The sequence below is a fragment of the Podarcis gaigeae genome (genome assembly GCF_964106915.1).
Source record: "Podarcis gaigeae genome assembly, chromosome: 4".
NCBI classification, from domain to species: Eukaryota; Metazoa; Chordata; class Lepidosauria; order Squamata; family Lacertidae; genus Podarcis; species Podarcis gaigeae.
The window spans coordinates 80900105-80922339 of record NC_139677.1 but is presented as its reverse complement, the minus strand read 5'-3'; positions in this window follow the sequence as shown (position 1 = coordinate 80922339).

Below are 22235 nucleotides of genomic sequence, written 5' to 3'. Positions count from 1 at the left end.
CTGAGAAGAACACTGGCAAATGTCCTGTCCTTTGATGTGCCACAATCAAAATGAAGAGGTCATAAAAGCGATGCTTCGGTTTCACTTGTTTCAAAAGCCCTCAGGCGAATAACTGCGACATTCTATCAGGTAAAGGCATTCGAGGAAGGAAACACAATAAAAGCTAGAAGATTACAAAGATTGGGTCAGCAGGTAAACAGTTATGTTTCTGACTCTTTCAAAATGTCACAACCTGAGAACTGAAACCCTGCAGATCATTAACACTGGAAACAGGGAAAAGGTGCTTTCTGATAGAATATCTGATATGAACCGCATATTGCAATGCACTTCAGTGGTTTTATGTGGATGTTGAACTGGATGGAGAGAGAAAATGGAGCCCTCCTGAATTTTACTGCTTAACTGCTCTGGGGCAGTGCAACACTCACCATTTGGACCTGACCATTGATGTAGGAATAAAAGCAGCAAACTGCAGTGTTTCATTGACTGAGCTTGTTGAGGGCTGGAATATCCAGCTCCTGGCAGCCATCGATGAGATTGCACCTAAGCGCCCTCTGCGACCCCGCAGAAACCGGGCTCCCTGGTTTACCGAGGAGCTCCGGAAAATGAAGTGGGACCTCAGACGGCTAGAGCGAGTATGGCGGGGTGCCCGTGACGGAGCCTCAAGAAAATCTTGTAGGGCTTTTATGAAAACCTACGAGATGGCGGTGAAGGCTGCTAAGAAGTCTTACTTCTCGGCCTCCATTGCATCCGCTAGCTCTCGCCCGGCGCAATTATTTAGCATAATCAGGTCTTTAACGTCCCTTGAGGGACAGCCAAATTTAAATAACAATTTGACACACAGCTGTGAGGCATTTGCGAGCTTTTTTGCGGAGAAGGTCTTGTTGCTCCGCCATGACCTCCCTGCCAATTTGGATACAATAAAGGAACTGGAGGCCCCTCGACTGTCCTCGGGTCCAGTATTGGACCACTTCGACCGGATATCCCCAGCCGATGTGGACAGACTCCTCCGAGCTGGAAAGCCCACCATCTGTCCTCTCGACCCGTGCCCGTCTTGGCTGATTAGAGCGTGTCCAGACGAGGTGTGGCCCTCCTGGGGGATATCATCTATTTGTCCCTTGGCACGGGGACATTCCCAGGGGAACTGAAGGAGGCAGTGGTGCGCCCGCTCTTAAAGAAAACATCATTAGATCCTTTAGCTCTATCCAATTACCGCCTGGTTTGGAATCTTCTGTTCCTGGGTAAGGTGATTGAGAGAGCGGTTGCTGAACAGCTTGGTGGGTTTCTGGATGAAACATTGGCTCTGGATCCATTCCAGTCCGGCTTCTGCGCTGGTCATGGGACCGAGACGGCCCTGGTTGCCCTAACAGATGATCTTCGTAGACAGCTGGATCGAGGCGGGTTGGGGCCGCTGATTCTTCTAGATCTGTCAGCAGCTTTCGACATGGTCGATCATGAACTTCTGGAGCACCGCCTTGCCGACGTGGGGATCCAGGGCACAGTCCTTCAATGGCTGCGCTTGTTTCTCTCTGGTCGGGGACAGAGGGTGGCGCTTGGGGGGGGAATTGTCATCGCGCCACTCCTTGGTGTGTGGAATACCTCAGGGTGCGATACTCTCCCCGATGCTTTTCAACATTTTTATGCGCCCCTCGCCCAGCTTGTCTGGAGTTTTGGGCTGGGTTGCCATCAGTATGCCGATGACACCCAACTCTATCTGTTGATGGATGGCCATCCTGACTCGGCCCCAGACACACTGACCAGATGTTTGGAAGCTGTGGCTGGATGGTTACGTGGGAGCCGGTTGAAGCTAAATCCTTCGAAGACAGAGGTCCTATGTCTGGGACGGGACAATATGGGATTGGGGGGGCAACTCCCATCTCTTGCGGGGGCGCAATTAGTGCCAGCACCGTCCGTTAAGAGTTTGGGTGAAATCTTCGACACCTCCCTTTCCATGGAGGCACAGATTGCAGCTATAACAAAGGCGGCATTTTTCCATCTCCGCCAAGCTAAGCAGTTGGCTCTTTACCTCTCTCGCCCTGACCTAGCCACTGTGATCCACGCGACGGTCACCTCCAGACTGCATTATTGTAATTCGCTCTACGTGGGGCTGCCCTTGAGACTGACCCAGAAACTCCAGCGGGTGCAGAATGCTGCAGCGAGACTCCTTACGGGGTCCTCGCTGCAAGATCACATTCACCCGGTGCTGTACCAGCTGCACTGGCTCCCGATGGAGTACAGGATCAGGTTTAAGGTGCTGGTTTTAACCTTTAAAGCCCTATACAGCCTAGGACCCTCGTACCTACAGGACCGCCTCTCCTGGTATGCCCCACAGAGAAACTTACGGTCTTCAAATAAAAACATCTTGAAGGTCCCAGGCCACAGAGAAGTTAGGCTGGCCTCAACTAGAGCCAGGGCTTTTTCGGCTGTGGCTCCGATCTGGTGGAACACTCTGTCACAAGAGACTAGGGCCCTGCGGGACTTGACATCTTTCCTGGCCTTTGGCCAGGGCACAGCCTGACTCCCTCCCTCGGCAATCTTCGTGGAGCTCTGGCCCAAAGGTTGCCAGTGGCTTGAATTAATTAATTTTATAATGAATGATTTTAGAGTGTTGTTTGTGCTGTACTTTTGTACTGTTTTATTGTTGTTAGCCGCCCTGAGGCCCGGCTTTGGCTGGGGAGGGCGGGATATAAATAAAAATTATTATTATTATTATTATTATTATTATTATTATTATTATTATTTACAACCCTGATCCAGAATGTACTCCCAATTTATACTGGACTTTCCAGGCACAAACTACCTCCCTCTGGGTGCTATTTGCAGCAAAAAAAATTAGGGGAGCCATTTCCCCCACTCCTGATCTGGACAAAGAGCTCATTCAGTTAGCACATTCCAGAGTGGGGTCTTGCACATCTCCCTTTCCTTTAAAATAAAAGTGGACAGCTAACCTATCATTTCTAAGAAGTGTTAATAATATTAACAGGTAGTCTGGCCCTTACACAAGCAATCCAGAAGGAGCCCGTGGTTGATGTATCAAAAGCTGCTGAGAAATCCAGAAGAATCAGCAACTTCCAGTGGGGGTGCCATGTTAGTTTCTTGCAGCAAACACAACAGAGTCTTAACACCTTACAGCAGTGACATAGCATGGGTTGCCAGTGCCCGGGGCTGCACTGGGGTGGGGGAGAGGGAAACAGACGAATTACGAATGTGAATTCAACGGCCTAACAGTGTCTGTGTCACCTAGGAGATCGCAGTCACAGAGATAAGAAAACAAGAGTAATTGTCTGGCGAGGTCACTTCCTGGTTTGCATGGAGAAGCAGTTTTCAATGGAGCCCAGGGACTGAAACGTGCAGCTGTATTGAGGCAGCACCAAGTGTTGGAATTTCACACCCCTAACCATTTTGCGCCCATGGCATCCGCCCCTGTGTGCCCCCCCATGATATGCCACTGCCTTCAAGAGTAACAAATGTATTATGTCATAAACATTTGAGGACTACAGACTACTTCATCGGCCACACAAAGTGTCCTCCTGAGTTGCAGGTAGTTGCTTTATTCAAAACCGCTTAATATTTTAAAAACGCTCTCCCTACAAATAGATGGAGAGAAAGTGTGTGTGTGTGTGTGTGTGTTTGGGGCAGAGGATGTGCAAACAGTGAGGTCAGAAGAAAAAGAAAGGCAGAAAGGCACAGATAACGATAGTTGCATTATTAAGAGTGGCCATTCACGAAGCAGAGTTGTGTTGACGTCCCGGCATCAATTAAGAAAATGTAGCATAATAAAAATCCATTGTGCCGATTAAGCCCACAAGTGATCGTACCAAACCTCTTGATGAATTGCAATTCAGTGATTTCATGTTAGCATCCCTTCCTCAGTCCTTCACCCAACAGGGATCAGGGTGACCAACGTAACTTCAGAAGGCAGGCCAGAAACTGGGTTGAAAACTGGTGCCTCCAAGAGGATAAGCGCCATATGGAAGTCAGCATGTATGAATCAGGATGCAAGACTTTATTGCCCATGATTAACTAGCCAGGAGTGTACCTGCACCATTGTTCAGATACCTGCAATTCTTTTTTTACCACAGGTGGAATGCCGCAGTCCTGATGCTTCAGCATGTGGAATGATGAGAGCACACCTGCCCAGGGTGGTTTGGGTATCATGTGAGAAAGCAAAGGATAAGCCCTGCAAGCAACACAAGCAAGACAAACCTGTAGCACCTAATTGCGGTTAAGCTGTTTGACAGAGGGGATGTTCATAGATATGTCATTAGGCAGCGGCAGCTATGCCAATGGCTCACATGTTTTTTTGTTATTTTGACACCTGCTCGTTTGCATACATCATGCAGCTTGGCTAAGTTGCATCCAGCTGAAAGCGACTTCCTTGCATCTATTTTTGAAATCTGCAAATGCGACTGCTCTTTGTTATTTGGTAAGCAAAGAGTGCCAAAAAAAGAAGAAAAAAGAAAGCGAAACTCGTGGAAAAGAGCCAACTCGTGTGATGAAGAAGCTGAGGGGGTTTGCTGCTAATGAAACACAGGAAGCTCAAAACATTACGATGCAAGATCTTTGGGATCAATAAATGGTTGTCCCTGGTTCACCAACTCTGCACAGTGGCCAATCAGAGACCACGAGCAAGACCTGAAGCCAAAGCTCACTTTCGTGGTTGCTCTCCAGCAACAGGTATTATACTGCCTCTGTAACTTGAAGATCTGTACTCTAGTAACCATTGATTCACCTGTCCTCCATGAAGCCTATGATAAAAATCACTGCATAAGCAAATTTCAGCAGCCGTCACCAGTTTTTATCATTACAGCACTATAATCACTATGACAGGTGATGTTATCTTTGCCAAGAATCTTGTCCCACGTGGTAACATGCAACCATTATCTAGCTATCCATCGGTTCATCCAACCACCCTGCTCTTAATCACAACTGGTCTCAGGACAGGATACAATGCAAATTAAACTCAACCAAACAATAACAATAAAAAAACGCTGCTTCGCAACATGAGCAGGCAAACTGCAGAGAAATTTAAAAAATCCTCTAAACTACAACACCATAAAAACAACAGACCAAGCTACATATTTTCAGTTTTAAAAAAGAAAAGAATATTCAGTCACTAAAATCCATTTTTGGATATGGGGTGGTTTATACATTTTTTAAAATAATAAATAAAACCCATGTACAGTGGTACCTCGGGTTAAGTACCTAATTTGTTCCGGAGATCCGTTCTTAACCTGAAACTGTTCTTAACTTGAAGCACCACTTTAGCTAATGGGGCCTCTGGCTGCCGCTGTGCCACCAGAGCACGATTTCTGTTCTCATCCTGAAGCAAAGTTCTTAACCCAAGGTACTATTTCTGGGTTAGCGGAGTCTGTAACCTGAAGCGTCTGTAACCTGAAGCGTAAGTAACCTGAAGCTTATGTAACCCGAGGTACCACTGTATAAGCATGCATCTTAGAGTAGGATGGGCAATGGGGGAGAGGAGCAGCCCGTAGATCTGCAAACCTTTTTCTGGAAAAGTTTCTTTACCCAATTTGACACCTGCTTTTTCATAGGCAGAAATCCAGCAGATAAACCCTTTGATTCTGTAAATAATGCTAGTGGCACATGTCCAGGATATTTTGGGTAATGTGTGAGACAGCAAGACAGAGGACAAGCCGCTACCACTTTAGATGCACACAAGTCACCTTAACGCAATCCTATTCTTGAGAATAGGGCACAAGAAGGGGACGACAGAGGACGAGATGGTTGGACAGTGTTCTTGAAGCTACCAGCATGAGTTTGACCAAACTACGGGAGGCAGTGGAAGACAGGAGTGCCTGGCGTGCTCTGGTCCGTGGGGTCACGAAGAGTCAGACACGACTAAACAACAACAACATTCTTGAGAAGCTTCATCTGTTGACATTCTCTCTGTTATGTAGATGCTAATGTTATGGGAGCTCTTCCAGAAGGAGAACTAAGAACTCTAATGGCTAACTGTCCAGCCTGTGGGATTAACTCTAACATGACAGAAGTTCTGCAAAAAGCTCTATGGTAGGCAGAAAGTAATCAAATGCAACTTCTTCATCAAATGTCTGTTGAACACAGCATTGATTAAACTACATCTGTGAAAGTTACCAACTTTCAATGCCTTTAATGGCTGGATGGGAGGGAGTTGTTGTTGTTGTTGTATCTTTATGCCACCCATCTGACTGGGTTGCCCCAGCCACTCTGAGCAGCTCCCAAAATATTAAAAACATGTTGCAGACACACAACAATTGCCCCCTGTTTTGTGAACATCTTGCAACTGCTGAATGCAAGAGACGCCCATGCAGTTAGGAAGTTGAAAACCTAGATAGGAATGGAGGCAAATTAGGAGACTGTCAGAGCAGAAGATAAACCATGACAAATATGTAAATATCATTTAGCCTAGAAGGTTTTTTAAAAAACAACAACAACCACCCATACAGTTTTTAAATGAATACTTGTTAATGCCACCTGGCCATAACATGTATCTGAAATCTCAGAGGTACCCCATGTAATTACAATATGGTTTTGGGGACTCAAGTAAGATGTTTCACCCATTTTGCAATTATTCTACTTTTGTGGTGATGGTGATGCTTTTGGCTAATAGTTTCGTCATGAAGAATTGGCTTGTGCTGACATATAAGGAGTTAGTGTAATCCCACAAGATAATGTCATGTGTTTGTTGAGTCAAAGGTTGAGGATCCAAATAATCCACTGGTTTTTGGGTGTGGTTCATATCCCCAAATGGCATGTTATATCCACCACATCTCAACCAGAGACCAAAACATCAATTATCCCTTTCTGGTTTTACTATTACTCCCAGTAAATGAACATTTTCTGCTGTTGTGTCTTGCTGAAAGAGACCCTTGAAAGCTCTCCCAACACAACTCCACAGTGGGCCTTGTTAAGGGACAAGGTTTCTTTCTTTCTTTCTTTCTTTCTTTCTTTCTTTCTTTCTTTCTTTGAAACATTTACACCCTGCCATTCCTGAAACAATATTCAAAGCAATGAATAGCTTTGAAAATCATATACAAAACACTATAAAAAACAAGCAGCAGATTAATTTCAAATGCCAAGCAGTATAGCAACGGATATTTATTTATTACATTACAGAACCATTTATTACATCAGGCATAGGCAAACTCCGCCCTCCAGATGTTTGGGACTACAATTCCCATCATCCCTAGCTAACACGACCAGTAGTCAGGGATGATGGGAATTGTAGTCCCAAACATCTGGAGGGCCAGTTTGCCTATGCCTGTATTATATGTTTCTTCCCCTGCCCATTTTATTCTCACAACAACCCTGTGAGGTAGCTTAGGATGAGAGATAGTGACTGGCCGGCCCAAGGTCACCCAGTGAGCTTCATGACGGAGCACGTGTTGAATCCTGGTGTCCCAGGTTCAAGACAGACTCTCTAACTCAGGGGTCAGCAAACTTTTTCAGCAGGGGGCCGGTCCACTGTCCCTCAGACCTTGTGGAGGGCCGGATTATATGGGGGGGGTGAACGAATTCCTATGCCCCACAAATAACCCAGAGATGCATTTTAAATAAAAGGACACATTCTACTCATATAAAAACACGCTGATTCCCGGACCGTTCGCAGGCCAGATTTAGAAGACGATTGGGCTGGATCTGGCCTCCGGGCCTTAATTTGCCTACCCATGCTCTAACCACTACAGCCACACTGGCTCTCACAAAACATCTTCTTGCATTAGGGTTCCTTAGAAGACTGTAACCACAGTAAAATATCTAACAAGTCAGCCAAACACAAGATTCACACAGTTTCCTCTAGAGTAGCCTTTTCCAACCTTGGACCTCCATATGTTCTTGGGCTACAACTCCCGTCAGCCCCAGCCAGCATGACGCAATGGTCAGGGACGATGGGAATTGTAGTACAGCAAGTGCCGGGGGCCCAAGGCTGGGAAAAGCTGCTCTAGAGTTTACATTCTATAGCCTGGGGTAGCTGATGTGGTGAACTCCAAGCATTGCTGAACTCCCAACAGCCAGCATGGACAATAGTCAGGCGTGATCAGAGTTGTAGGCTAGGCATCATCAGCCTATGGCCAGGATTGGCGCCAACTCCAGACCCATTCTCCCTGCTCCAAATTGGGGGGCACCCTCCAAATGACTGTGCCCCAACCTGAGAGCCATGAGAGCACAGATGAGGTGCCCAATTGCCCACCTGTCTCCCTCTCTCCTGGGGTGCCCTCTTCTCCTCTCCAGCAGCATCAGCCTGGACCTGGTGCCCTACAAGCCCAGCCACACCCCAGAGGGAACTTGACCACCATTTGCCAAGTGAGGAGAGGAGGGGGCAGTGTATAGGCTGGGCACCATCACCCAGCGAGTCCCCCTGTTCAGGCTCTCAGCACCGGCCCCAGCCTGGGCAGCACAGCCCCGGAGCCCTGCAGCCAGGGCCTTGGAAGCACCAGTGAGGGAGATGGCGGCACAGCCTTCACTGACTGAGGGGCCTTATCCTGAGCTGCACTTGCTTGCCTCCAGCCTCTCTCTCTCCCTCCGGCCTTCCCGCGACCTTCCGGCAAGGGGTGGGGCAGCGGCCCCCCAATATTTTATTCAAGTTGGCTCCACTGATGGGGTGCATTGGAACCAGTGATATTATGCAAGAAAAGGAGGAAAATAGTACAGGTGGCACGTTCAGTATACAGTGGTACCTCAGGTTACATACACTTCAGGTTACATATGCTTCAGGTTAAAGACTCCGCTAACACAGAAATAGAAGAACTTTGCTTCAGGATGAGAACAGAAATCGTGCTCCGGTGGCGTGGCAGCAGCAGGAAACCCCATTAGGTAAAGTGGTGCTTCAGGTTAAGAACGGTTTCAGGTTAAGTACGGACCTCCAGAACGAATTAAGTAGTTAACCTGAGGTACCACTGTAGTAACCCTGCTAGCAAACTGCAAGTGTATGTGCTCAATACATTCAATACAAAAAAAATATGTCTTCAGTATTTATATTCTATATTTTAAAGGTAAATATGACATCCACATCAGGAAGCGAACTGCAAAAATTGCAGGCAAACTCCGCCATTATAAAATGGTCTTTGCAGTGCTGTAAATTAGGCAGTCCGCTTTGAAGGTTCTTTATCACAAGCCACGTTGGAGCAAACTCCACAGTTGAGTTCCACACTGTGTTGGTTTTTAACCAACAATAACACAGCGAGAAGCTACTGAAGTTTGCAAAAGGCTACCCGCTCACAGGAACACATCTGCCCAGTAATGACATTTTTCAACCCCATGCAGACAGTCGTCTTTTAAAAAATTGTCCTCACAAACCTGTCAAAAGTTAGAGCTTTCTGTGAAAATATATTCCCCCTCATCCCCAAATGAATCTTCATAGTTTGTTGGCTGCTGGATGCCATGAAGAAATCCCGTCACAGCCCTAAGGTGATTTTTCTAGACAGGTTTCCCTTCCAGTATTCTGACAGAAAAATTATTATTTACAGTTCAGCGCACAACACTTTTGCTTTAGAAATTGAGGGGCTCGATTACATTTCATTGTAGTGAGGCTGTTGATTAGTTTCAAGGAATTTGGAGAATCAAGACCAGGTAACAGCTGTTACCAAACATAATGAGAATGGAAACTCTGAATAGAGATGGGCAGAAATTCACATACCTAAGATGCATTTCCCAAACCCATGTGTGAAGGAAAATGTGGCTGTCCAGTTATTAAATTCTCAGGGAAGAAAATACAAAAGTCCTAAGCAGGGGTTTAATTGACACACATTATAACACATTTATGCTCTGCAAGTTGCACCATTGTGGTGTTATGTTAGTTACAAGACATGTTGTGTGTCAAACACATTTCAGTTAATATTTCATCACATTTTCTCCATGCTAAGAACCTCCAAGAGGAGAATAAACTTAGAACATTTATATTCTTCTTTATTGGACGGGGGGAGGGGAGAGTACAGTGGTACCTCGGGTTAAGAACTTAATTCGTTCTGAAGGTCTGTTCATAACCTGAAACTGTTCTTAACCTAAAGACCACTTTAGCTAATGGGGCCTCCTGTTGCCACCGCACCACCACTGTGCGATTTCTGTTCTCATCCTGAAGTACTTAACCCGAGGTACTATTTCTGGGTTAGCAGAGTCTGTAACCTGAAACGTCTGTAACCTGAAGCATCTGTAACCCGAGGTACCACTGTATGTGTTTTTGACTAACGTAACACGTTCAAGCATCATAAGTTTTTCTGTTCTAAGCTCAGCAGATTTTCTTCCTAACATAAAATTTATTGTCATTTCACCAAATGAGAAAGAAAAAGTATCAATACAATAAAGTGTCACAAACCTATTCTCTATTTTCTTGTAGAGGTCTTTAACCAAAATTAGAGAAATTCTGCGTCATCTTGCATGTCACACTGCTGGTTTTTCCTCACATGTGTAAAATGCCATTTTGAAAAACTGCTGTCAGATCATGCAACTTTGGAAAATCAAGTTTAAAAGGATATACAGTGCTACGTTGGGTTACATACATTTCAGTTTACAGACGCTTCAGGTTACAGACTCCGCTAACCCAGAAATAGTACCTTGGGTTAAGAATTTTGCTTCAGGATGAGAACTGAAATCATGCTCTGGCGGCGCGGCGGCAGCAGCAGGAGGCCCCATTAGCTAAAGTGGTGCTTTAGGTTAAGAACAGTTTCAGGTTAAGAACGGACCTCCGGAACGAATTAAGTACTTAACCCGAGGTACCACTGTAGAATATCTGAAAATGGAAATTAAGTCTGTAGGTTAGCATTTTCATGGAATTACCAACACTGTCACACCACTGTAGGTTCCCTATACTGGTGTAGGAGGACAAACAGAACAACATTCTGTGTTTACTCAGAGGTAAGCCCCACTAGGTTCAATGAAACTTACTCCCTAGATAAGTATGTAAAGCCTCAGGAATGATCTTAACCCCACCCAGTGAGCACAAGGCGGGAACAGCATCACTTTGCAAGTCAGCTATTGTTCTGAATAGCTGTAACTCCATCTTTTCTTTTTTGTCTCAAAACATTTTGGCATAAGGATGCGGGGTGGGGGGAGGAAGACTGTTCGGAAAATACAATCACTTATTATAAAAACCTGAGGGTAGCAGGAGGAGAGCCCTGCTGCCGTATCTCGTTAGGAAAGTTGGTTTTATTAGCAAGGGCAGGTTGTGAATGGGGCCCTGTGTTCCCTGGGCCTGGAATCTGGAAGGACGAACAGAGTTTATATATTCTGCGATGAAATCATAGCTTGCAACAGCGCACGACACAGCGCAGTTCAAAGGCTCGCCTTCAAGGAGCCCAGCCAACATATGGAAAAGCTTTGCAGATGGAGGAAAGTGATTGTTGAAAAGAGACAAACGCTTCTTTCATTGAGAGATAATTCGCTGCGGAATGGGGAGCGTGCAGCTAAGCAGCTCAGTCCCCTTAAAACTCGATAGGATGGAATGGGGTCTACTTGCTTTGCCCCCAAACACATAATCTGGCTCAATCAGTTTTCAGGTACAAACTTCTGGAGCAGCAGAATCTTCCAACCAGCTTGAACATTTCAGGACATCCCAGGGGCCTCCAAGTGGGCCGTGTGGTTTGCGGTGGTGAGGAAGGGGTGGAGAGGTGGGAAAAGTTCTCCACACATGGCTGGGATTCCTAGAAGGAAATACAGAACAACCTCTTGTTCCAAGCCCCAAAAACATCACCGGGAGAGGGAATTTTGCTTCCCTCCTTCTGCCGGCAAGAGCAGAGGGCACCACGCAAGTCCTGGGCCTGGCCTATGTGATCGGGGCTGGGGGATTGTGTGGGCTGATCAGGAAGCCAGCACAGCTGCAATCTTCTGGGCCAATTGTGTCAAGGCAGGATTTTTGCGGCCGGCAAAAAGTGACAGCAGATTGATTAGGAAATAAGAGGAGGGACACAATGCAGTCATTTAAAGAAAGAGAGCTCAAATCTCACTCCGCCTAATGGCAAATACAATTCTGTGTAAGCAAGGCTGGGCGCACTGTTACAGAAAAAAATAGGGGTTTGGCTTTTGCGGCCCAACTCCTTAAAGGACTGAGTCCCCTAAGTCCATGATCGGTCAGAGATGAATGGGTGGAGGCAAGATCCATAGAAAGCAAGGCAGATCTTTATTTTTCTGCTGCAACAGAGTTCCCTCCTCTCCCTGCAAGGAGGCAGGAGAGACCCAGAACAAAGGTGTGCAAGCCCCTATAAAGACTTTTGAAATTGCCCACCCTGTAACCCAAGACCACCTGCATCATACATACATCACAGAAGCATCATATATACATCACAGAAGAAGGCGGTCTCCAGCAGAAATGTTAGTGTCGCTTCTCTCCTGTCTGCCAGGATACCTGATAATGCCTTACTGATTGCATTTTCTGGTAGCCCTTTGAGATGGCAAATACTTAAGTTCCTGAATCTCTTACACATACTGATAGTTTGTTCAGCTTAACAGATACTTGCCAGACTGGATTTGCTTGGAGGTGTGAGCCCCTACAGTCCAAAGACAATTGGAAAGCTTTTCCTTGCAGAGAAATATTTGAGGTCAATTTGAGAGAGTCAAAATGACTTCAAGATAGCTCTCCTGCTTCAGGATTGCTCTCCTGTACTATTTCAGGCACATGGTTTATATACTTATGCATGTATGTTTTGCCTTGTATATTTATGGACATTTATTCTATCTTTATTCTATATTTGAGATGTTAGAATTCTTATAACAATACACACCATAAAGCATATTTAAAGCATATCCTCCACAAAGATTCCTGGGAATTGTAGTTCAAGGGTGCTGGAAACTGTAGCTCCGCAGCAGATATTCTTGTGAGGGGGCTGTAAATGTGTGTTAGATGTTTGGAGCAGGATCCAGCTAATTAGCCCCACCAATGGAGGACCATGCAAGGACTTCCACTAGCATAATCAGGCTCCCCCACTTCCCTTGCACTCCCCATCCCCAAAATTGCTCGGGGGGGGGGATACAGTCCACAAAAAACCCCTGGAATTCACTTAAAGGACATTTGCACCAGGAAACACACCCTCCAGCATCCTGAGGAAAACTCTTAATCCCGATTTGATGCCCCCTGTATGCCCCTCAGAGCCAGCATGTCACATGGAGGTGGACCTTGGTGGTGACTGTTATGTACTGAAGTACTCACCCTGGGCCAGCAGGAGGATACTGTAGATAGTTTTCACTCAGGTCTGCATATGCAAATAAGGAATTGAAATTGACGTTCAGTGATTGGATAGTTACAGAAAGTTGTAACTGTTGCTTTGCAGTTGAGCTCTATATAAGCAGGTTGGCTGAACCCTTCAGTTCAGTTCTGTTCTGGCCTGTGAATAAACAAGAGTTGTCTGAAGAATCACTGTGTCGTCTGATATGTTCACCCACAACTTAACAGGGACAGCCTCTCCTCCTTCTCCCCTGCTCTCCAGTACCCACTAGCAGCTGCCTAGGGAGAAGGCCAACGGTGGCGGCCATGGAGAGTCAATGGGACACTCCCCTCACAGCTTCCACCGCTCGGGACAAGCACCGGCTGGTCCTCCTTCCTGAGCTCAGCAGCACCAGCAATGGCGGGGGCAACAGGGACACTCGAGGATCAAATCAGAAGCTTTCATAATTCTGGGACTGTCCTTAAGATGGTTGGATGGTGCCTTATACCCCTCCTTCTGGCAACTCCTGCAGCCAAGCTGGTGCCAAATGTACTATTCTGCTTTCTTTTGGCTCACATGATTGAGACCGAGGTGGGGTGGGTCTTAACTTCTGGGCAGCCCAGGACCTCCGTGCACCCTGCCCTGGTTTGTGCCCCAGGGAGGTCACTTCAGTGCTGGCTTTCACAATACAGCCAGAAGCTCTACGATGGATCCTAGTAACATATATAAGCTGAAAGTGTCTTTCTCCCGCCTCCAAAGCAGTAAAACCTGCTTCAGTGCAACCGTCTCTGGCTTGGCACATGTCTTAAAAGATTGGCAGGTACCAGGTTTGTGTGTCACGCATTTCCATGGCAACTCTACACAGTTAAAGAAGGATGTCTGCAAAGATGCATCCCTGTGGCCTTTTTTGTCAGGACTGAGCACAAACCAACAAAATAGTTGTGGTTTTCTCATGTTTCAGGCTGGGAAGAATCCATTCATTTTCCTGAATGGCAAGGAACAAAGCGCCAAAAGTTTCCCCCTTCATCTTTTGGAAACGTCCTGCTGATAACCTATAAATACACATGGGCATTACGTTATATTACTACAGGCCATGCAAATGTGAATCATTGCGCACTGCGCACCATATTAAAGCCCGCTAGAGTCATAGGTTCTAATTAAGCAAATGAACATGCTGTGTCAAAAGGAGTCAGGGGTGATTAGTAAGCAGCACTGCGGAAAATATTTACCTGCTGGTTCACACTTCTGCAGCTGGAGCAAATTTTAGGAATCTTAGGGGAGCAGAAGTAGATGTGAAGCTCAACAGTGGCCTTCCCTCTCTCTCAGAGTTCTTCCCCCTCTCCTCATAACATCCAGGCAGATGTGCCTCTGTCAGTCATCATGTGTGTTTCTCTCTCCCCTGCTGTCCATCGCTGGATGCTTCTCCGTGTGAGGTTGTCCTTGGGCCTGGTCTGAAGTTCCAGACTGCTGATGGGGGCAGACCATGGGCAGCAGGTGATACTTCTGCTAAAACATCTCCACAAGCTGCCCATACACGACTAGGCACAATCAGGCCCATTCTACGTAGTCATGCTCTACGATGAATACTAAGGGGGAAGTAACTCAATCATGAACGATGCCCCCCATGCTGGCACTCGGCACCATTGCAAACCCGGAGCCCCAAGAGGGCGTCAGTGAGGGCGGAGGAAGCCCCAAAGAGACCAGAGGCGCAGAGGGGCTTTGTTTATGCTGCTCAGCCTCCCCACCTAACAGCTGACATGTGTGGTAGCGCAGCAGCTGCTTTCCCCTCAAGTCCTCCAGCCTCCTGACGGCCCCAGAGCTTCAGTTCTAGTTGTGGATATTTTGGGATACAGTATTTTGGGTCTGGACTGAAGAGAGAGTGGCTGAGACAGCGTTTAAAGGGTGCTTTCTTTACACGATTTCGCTTATGTGTGCAGGGGCCTGGAACATAACCGCTGTGTAAGTGGGGAGTTGCCTGTATATTAAAAAAAGCAGCAGTGTGTATCAATAAGTAGCCGTGTCTGTTCTTATTGGAAGTCTGAGAAGCACACCTAGCTCCCTGTTACAGCAGCTTCTAAGCTTGTTCTTCGATCCTCCTTTGTCTTGCATAGGCTGGACATCCTCTCAGCATTCCCACTCACATATGACATTTCACAGCCCTTTTTTTAAAAACGCATTTGTCATAAAATGCAAGAGTTACTACACGCACCAGTCTTATGTACTGGGACCTGCTGAATCTCAGTTTTATCTAGACATTAGGGTTCTTGAATTCATGGCTCTGTGAACAGCAATCGAGACAATCTGTTCTTTGTTTTATTACTAGCATTTTGTATTAGAGACAGCTTTCAGCCATAAATGGAGCTGGCTTGGAATGACCTTGGGAAGCTTCAGGTCTCACAGTCTGGTTCCAGCTCCACAGAACAATTAAACAGGCTTGCATGGATGCAGCAAGTACTACATATGCACACATATTCATGTATTATTATTAATTAATTAATTAATTAATCAATCAATCAATCAATCAATCAGGGTGCCCCTATTTTTGTCGAAGAAATGTTGGAGGGTATGTGGTCACCCAGTCAGCTTCATGGCTGGTGTCCCAAGTCCCAGCCCAGGACTTTAGCTACTGCGTCTGCTGGCTACTGCAGGGTTCTCCTGCCTGGTTTTCTACAATTCAGTACATCCAAAACATCCACTGAAGATTCATCACTGCCATTCTGTGATTCAGCAGCAGCTGAACAATAAAAGCCTTTTAACGGGGCCCAGCACCCATGCGCTAATAGTGCCTTCATACCTGAGCTCTTGTTTCACATCCTCTCCACTCCAGAGTCATAATTTTTTAATCCACTTCCCCGCTTCCTGTTGACTTGCTTGCTATTGCTCAAGGATCGATTCAGGAAGCTTATTATGACAGGTATAACAAGTTCCTTGGCTCAGAGCTACCTGCGGGTAACAGCAGTGCTCCGGGAGGCTGATTATTATAATGAGCACCCGTGGAAGACTTTGGCAGCCGCACAACCTTTCAAAAATGGAACTGCAAAGGAACCCAGAAATTAACAATGTCCCGGCCCACTGAAAGGACTTTTGTATGCCGGGCACTGTTCCCTTAATCCATGTGCTAACAAGCAGCCCCACAGCAGCTGAAGTATTACTGACATAATTATACAGCCTCAAAGTGTACATTTGTATAGATTGCATCCTCCCCACATTTTGACTTACACGGCCAGCTCAAAACTTTTTGCCGCCTGAGGCAACTCCAGACACTGGTCACCTCTACAAGGTACATTGAAAACATGTGGCTACCTCCCCCCTCCAAAAAAAAATAATAATCCTAGGAACTGTACTAAGAGTGCTAGCAATTGTAGCTTTGTGAAGAGTAAACTGCCCTTCCCATGATTCTTTGAGAGGGAATCAGTGTGCTATGAATGTGTGGTGTGGATGTGACCACAGATTTCAGCCTGACTGGCTACGGAATCTTACTCCAACAAAGGCAATAGGGCGGTGTCTTACCCCACACCTGAGGGCAGCTTTTGGGATGCAGAGCAGCCCTACTGCACACAGAGCCCCTATTCCTTCCAACACCTTGCTTCCATCCCCTATTCGCAGTCCCTATTTGCTGCTTGAGGCAGCTGCCTCACTCTGCCTAATGATAGGACCGGCCCTGCTGATACACAAATATTATTGCAATCATTACTACTACTTCCCCATGTAGCACATAGAAATCAGAGGCATAGTGAAGTGTCTTTAGTGGGCTACCTTACTAAAGGATTTTGCCACATATGTTTGTGTGTGTGTACGTGCGCTCATGACACTCCTGATTGGAATGAAAGGGGAAGAAGTGAAGTCATAGTGTGGATACAGAGCTTTCTTTTTCTTTTTTAAAAGTGTGACTTACCTAGGGGGATACTAACAGAACCAATGCCTTTTTCTAAAGCCATGATGAAAGAAAAAGGAGCCAGTTTGAGTCAGTATCATGTTGGCTGCTGTTACATCATACAAGTTGTGCTCGATTTCATCATGCGCCATACTCCCATTGCTCTGGAGGATGTGATGCATCTTTCAGCTGGTGAAGCCAGAACACAAACAACGGAGCAGGCAATAGATAACATTTCATTAAGAAAGATAAATGCCTCGTTCAGAGCAACTTGCTTTGACTGAGACTTTGACTGCGCCAGAAATAGTAATCGGCACCATCGCCCAGGACTCAGCTACATTAGTAAAGGAACAGCGTTGTGAATGCATTATAAACATGCAACATCAGATGGCGCTGGAGAGTAAAAAAATAAATATCTACATGATTTTCCACAGTGTTTTTTTTCTTTTGTTATAACGATTTAATTTCTGACTTATTTATAGTGGGTTTTCCCCCTGTGTGTAGATCCACCCCTAGTTGCTTCTGCTTCTGGGTGGTGGTGCTGAGCTTAGGTCTCAACATGAGCACGAAGGCCACAACTTTGCAGGAATTGCACTGGGAGCCGCACCACAGGGGGCGCCCAAACAATGCTGTAGAACAGAACACAAGGGGCGGGGGGCACCAAATTTTAGCATTATACAGAACACTGCTGAAATCTGAGAGTCCAAAGTCCACCACTGATCTCACTCACTATTGTCCATACTGACTGATAATAGCTGCTCAGGGTTTCAGTCAGGAGTCTTACCTGGAGATGCCTGAGAATTGAACCCGGGATCTTTTGTGCGCAAGGCAAGTGCTTTACCACTGAGCTACACAGCCCTTTCCCAAAGAGGGCAGTGGGCAGATGAATGCACTCACCAGAGGCAACCATAGTTCTGTCACATCCGTTTCAAGTTTCTGAAAAGCCGTTTTCCGTACACACCCGTTGTTGTAGAGAAAGTGGCAGAACAGAAGCATCAGTAGTGCCTGTGTTTGGAGAGCAATATCTCCCAAAAGCAGAAGGGAGAGAGAGGATGTGCAGAGGAAGAGGAGTGGCTGAATCTCTCTGCAAGGAACTGAGTCTAAGGCCCTTCTCTCCGCTTGGGAGGAAAAGGGCTTCCCTGTCATTTATATCCTCAGAAGGGCCAATTATGGCGCCATATTCCGTATAGCTGTCAACCACCCAGAAGGAATGGCCTATCTGTCAAATAACGGGGCCAAGTGAGTGTCCTATTGGGCAGAATTACAGCTTGCTTGGGAACATGGAGCTTATTGTTAAGTCTGCTGCGTGCTTCCGAGGGCAGTCGCCTCCTCCGTTCCACTCTAAAGAAAGGGAGCCTCCGGGACAATTTAAGTGCTATCTTGTAATCATAAAGTACACCACTTCTCCACTATGAAATAATATTGCTTTATACTCCCACACTCCCGTAACCAGTAAAAAAATTGCAGGACTGCTTCCCTCAGGATCGCCCTTTTTGGACATGTTTGAGCATCCAGCGGGCATACCTGAATGCCCCCAAAGGGCTTGGGATCTTCCCAGAGTCCTTTGCTGCCTGCAGAATTCTGACACCAGAGACTTTGAGACTTCTGTGCCTCCTGCGTCCTTCTCCTCAGGGTGGCCTGAGCCCTTTCTACCTGCCAAAGAGTGATCTGTGTCGAAGGAGGACAGTTGTGAAGGCCTCTAGCCCTTTTGCACAGGCAATAACATCACCAGAGGCTTAAATGCCCAAAATTGCAACTGATCAACAGGGAGGCGGGGATGGGGACCGACAGATTTATGGATATGCAGAAGACATCCCACTAATCTGCTTTCTTGGGACCGATTCCAAATCAGACTTGGTAGTGGGAATTCAGCCAACTCTATGTGAGAGCAGCTTCACACATCCCAGTCTGTCAATTTACCTGAGAAAATAGTCTGTTCTTCCCTCAGGGGTTTTTTTTGGGGTGAAAGGCAGTTGCACCCTACACTGCAAACCTCCTTTGTGAAGTAAAAGAAACCCACCAAGAACACTTTGAAAACAGAGTGTCCTGACAAAGAAGCGCATATAAATATAGAATATAAGTGTGTCTGTGTGTTTACTCTCCACACCCTAATCTCCAAGCAGTGAGGGGCTCCAGAGGTCTCCATTGTTTTTTAAATGTTTAAGTTTTATTATGCTTTTATATATGTTGAAAGCCACCCTGAGTAGCTGGGGCAACCCAGTCAGAAGTGGGGGGGGGGGGATATAAATAATAAAATCATTGTTATGATGGGATAGGACGTGCCTATTTTTATCAGAGAAATGTTGGAGGGCACAGCATCTTGCCAAAACAGACAATGTAGGCACACTGGTCGTCTGGGAAGGCCTAGCTAGGCCTGCCCATGAGGTGAGGTGAAGCCACTGGCAGAGAAGCATCAACCAGTGGCAGAGGAACCCTCTCCATCAGCCAGGGCGGTACGCCAAGGAGTAGGGTGAACAGCCCAGCAGCCCGACTGGACTGCACCCGCGCGACAGCCTGTATGGTTGTGAGTCTGCACGTGAGTCTGTACAGACACCGTACATGTGTGGCAGCCTGATCAGACCGTGCATGCACGACAGCTCATACGGAGGCCACGCAAGCGGTGCCCATACTGACTGCACGTGTGCCCTTCGTCGCTCCACAGCTGGGGGTAGGCAGCAGCCCATCTTGTAAAAACAAACAAACCCAGTCGCACCCGGGGCGGCCCGCCCCCTCCACCCACCCCCCTCGTACGCGACTGACATCAACACCATTTTCTGGCAGGGTCTCGCCAAAATCTCGCTGGAGATCTCTTGGAATGTGCAAAATCTCGTGGGATTTCAACAAGATCTCATGAGATCTCACTAGAAATTGGTGCGGGTGCCAATTCTCCAACAGCAGAGCAGGAGGTGAAACAGTGGGGGGCGGGGGGTAGCCAGGGCAGCACATCTCATTTTGCCTCAGGTGGCGAAACAGGACGCACCACCCCCGTCACCTGGTCACAGTCCTCCGCATTATGGTGTTAAGATGTCTTGTACTCATTGTGATGTTCTCATTAAATCAGCAGCTAGGCATATGTATTAGCACGTGCCAATCTGTGCTCTCTTTTGTTCTGTTTCCAGGTGATTCGTCTCCTCATTTTAGCATTGCAAAAGTGGCCACGCCTACCGTTGTTGCAAATTATCTGCCATAGGGGCAGAACTTTGCAAAGTGTCAGCAGTGCTGCTGCAGATATCCCCTAGCTGGAATGGTTAAATCTGTACTGAACTGCCAAAGGAGAAGTTTCCGGTTCAGAGCTGGTGTCCCTTACAGACGGGCAGGGGAAGTGTATGACAGACAACCCTGTGATTGGTGCTTCCACAGCAGAATACGATACAGTGTCTGGAATATCATCTAAGAGGGCTGGGAGCAGAGCTTATTTTTTTTTAAGGAAAGGATGCCTTTCTGGATAGGTGTTGAGTGCAATTGCAGAGTCCAGCTGACCTATAGAATAAAATTGATATCCTCCCAATCTGTGATTTTAGAGCAGTGGTGAAGAACATTTGACGCTGCAGGTGTCGCTGAACTACAACTTCCACCAGTCACAGGAAAGCGCGGCCAATTGCCAGGGATGCTGGGAGTTGTAGTTTGACAACATCTGCAGGACCAAAGGTTCCCCACACTTGTTTTAGAGTGACGTAACAGCCACTCCAGGGCGCTGTGTGTTAAACCACAGAGCCCAGGACCTACCGATCAGAAGGTTGGTGGTTCGAATCCCCATGACGGGGTGAGCTCCCGTTGCTCGGTCTCAGCTCCTGCCAACCTAGCAGTTCGAAAGCACATCAAAGTGCAAGTAGATAAATAGGTACCGCTCTGGCGGGAAGGTAAACGGCATTTCCGTGCGCTGCTCTGGTTCGCCAGAAGCGGCTTAGTCATGCTGGCCACATGACCCGGAAGCTGTACACCGGCTCCCTCGGTCAATAAAGCGAGATGAGCGCCCCAACCCCAGAGTCGGCCATGACTGGACCTAATGATCAGGGGTCCCTTTACCTTTACCTAACAGCCACTCCATTTGGGGGCAGTAAATCAGTGGCCTTATCTCCCTTGCACAGGAATCCCTGGAGTCTCTTGCCACTCAGAGATCGGGGTGCATGTAAGATTATACATGCTGCGTATGATAACCACAAGTGCCTCATTGTCAAAGGGCAAACTACAGAGTTTGAGAGGCTGAGTGTGTAAATAAGTGTGCAAGAGGGAGAGAGACTGAGGCGATCCCTCTGCAAGCACAAACTCAGTAGCTCGGCTGCCGCATCAAGAGAGGCAGGCTGAGTCACTCCTTCTCAGCCAATGGCCGCCTCTCTCCTCCTCCTGAATGTATATTTGGCTCAATAGGTGGGAGAGATAACAACTCCTGCAAGTAAGCAGCTTGCCTTTGCATTCTGCAGGTGTAGAAAAAAAGAGCACTTTACCAGCTTCTCTGCCTTTAAACTCTGATGCCCTCTTCATACAGGATCAGAACTACAGGCAGAAAGAAATGCGATGGAGAACGCACATCCTCCAAGTGCCCCTTTTTTCCAGGGACAGCCCCAGAATTAGGAAAGCCATCCCGGCTTATGATTTCATCCCGGAATGTCCTTATCCCCCCCCCCCCCCGCCAGTGCCATTGCTGCAGTGCTCAGGGAAGAGGATGAGCCAGCGCTTGTCCCGAGCGGCTGTGGCTGCAGGGCAGCATCCCATAGTCTCTCCATGGCTGCTGCTGCTGCTGCTGCTGCAGGCCTCGTCCCTTGGGCAGCTCATAGCAGCTGATGGAGAGCGAGAGAGTGGGGGGCGGGGAGGCTGCTGCTGCTGAGGCCCAGCCTCACATGATGCCCTGGCTCTGAGGTGCAGGCAGATGGCAGGGCTGCCCCGGCTGGGAAGAAAGGGGGAACAGAGCGGAGCACAAGGAGTCTTGTTTTGGTTTTTGGTTTTTAAATGCTTCGTGCATCTGTATCTTTGTGCATCTTGCCACTTTGCCAAAAATGATTTTTCTGCATGTATTTTTCTTTTTGCAAAACTACCAAATAATGAAATACAGTGATACCTTGGGTTACAGACGCTTCAGGTTACAGACTCCGCTAACCCAAAAATAGTACCTCAGGTTAAGAACTTTGCTTCAGGATCAGAACAGAAATCGTGCGGCAGCAGCGGGAGGCCCCATTAGCTAAAGTGGTACCTCAGGTTAAGAACAGTTTCAGGTTAAGAACGGACCTCCGGAA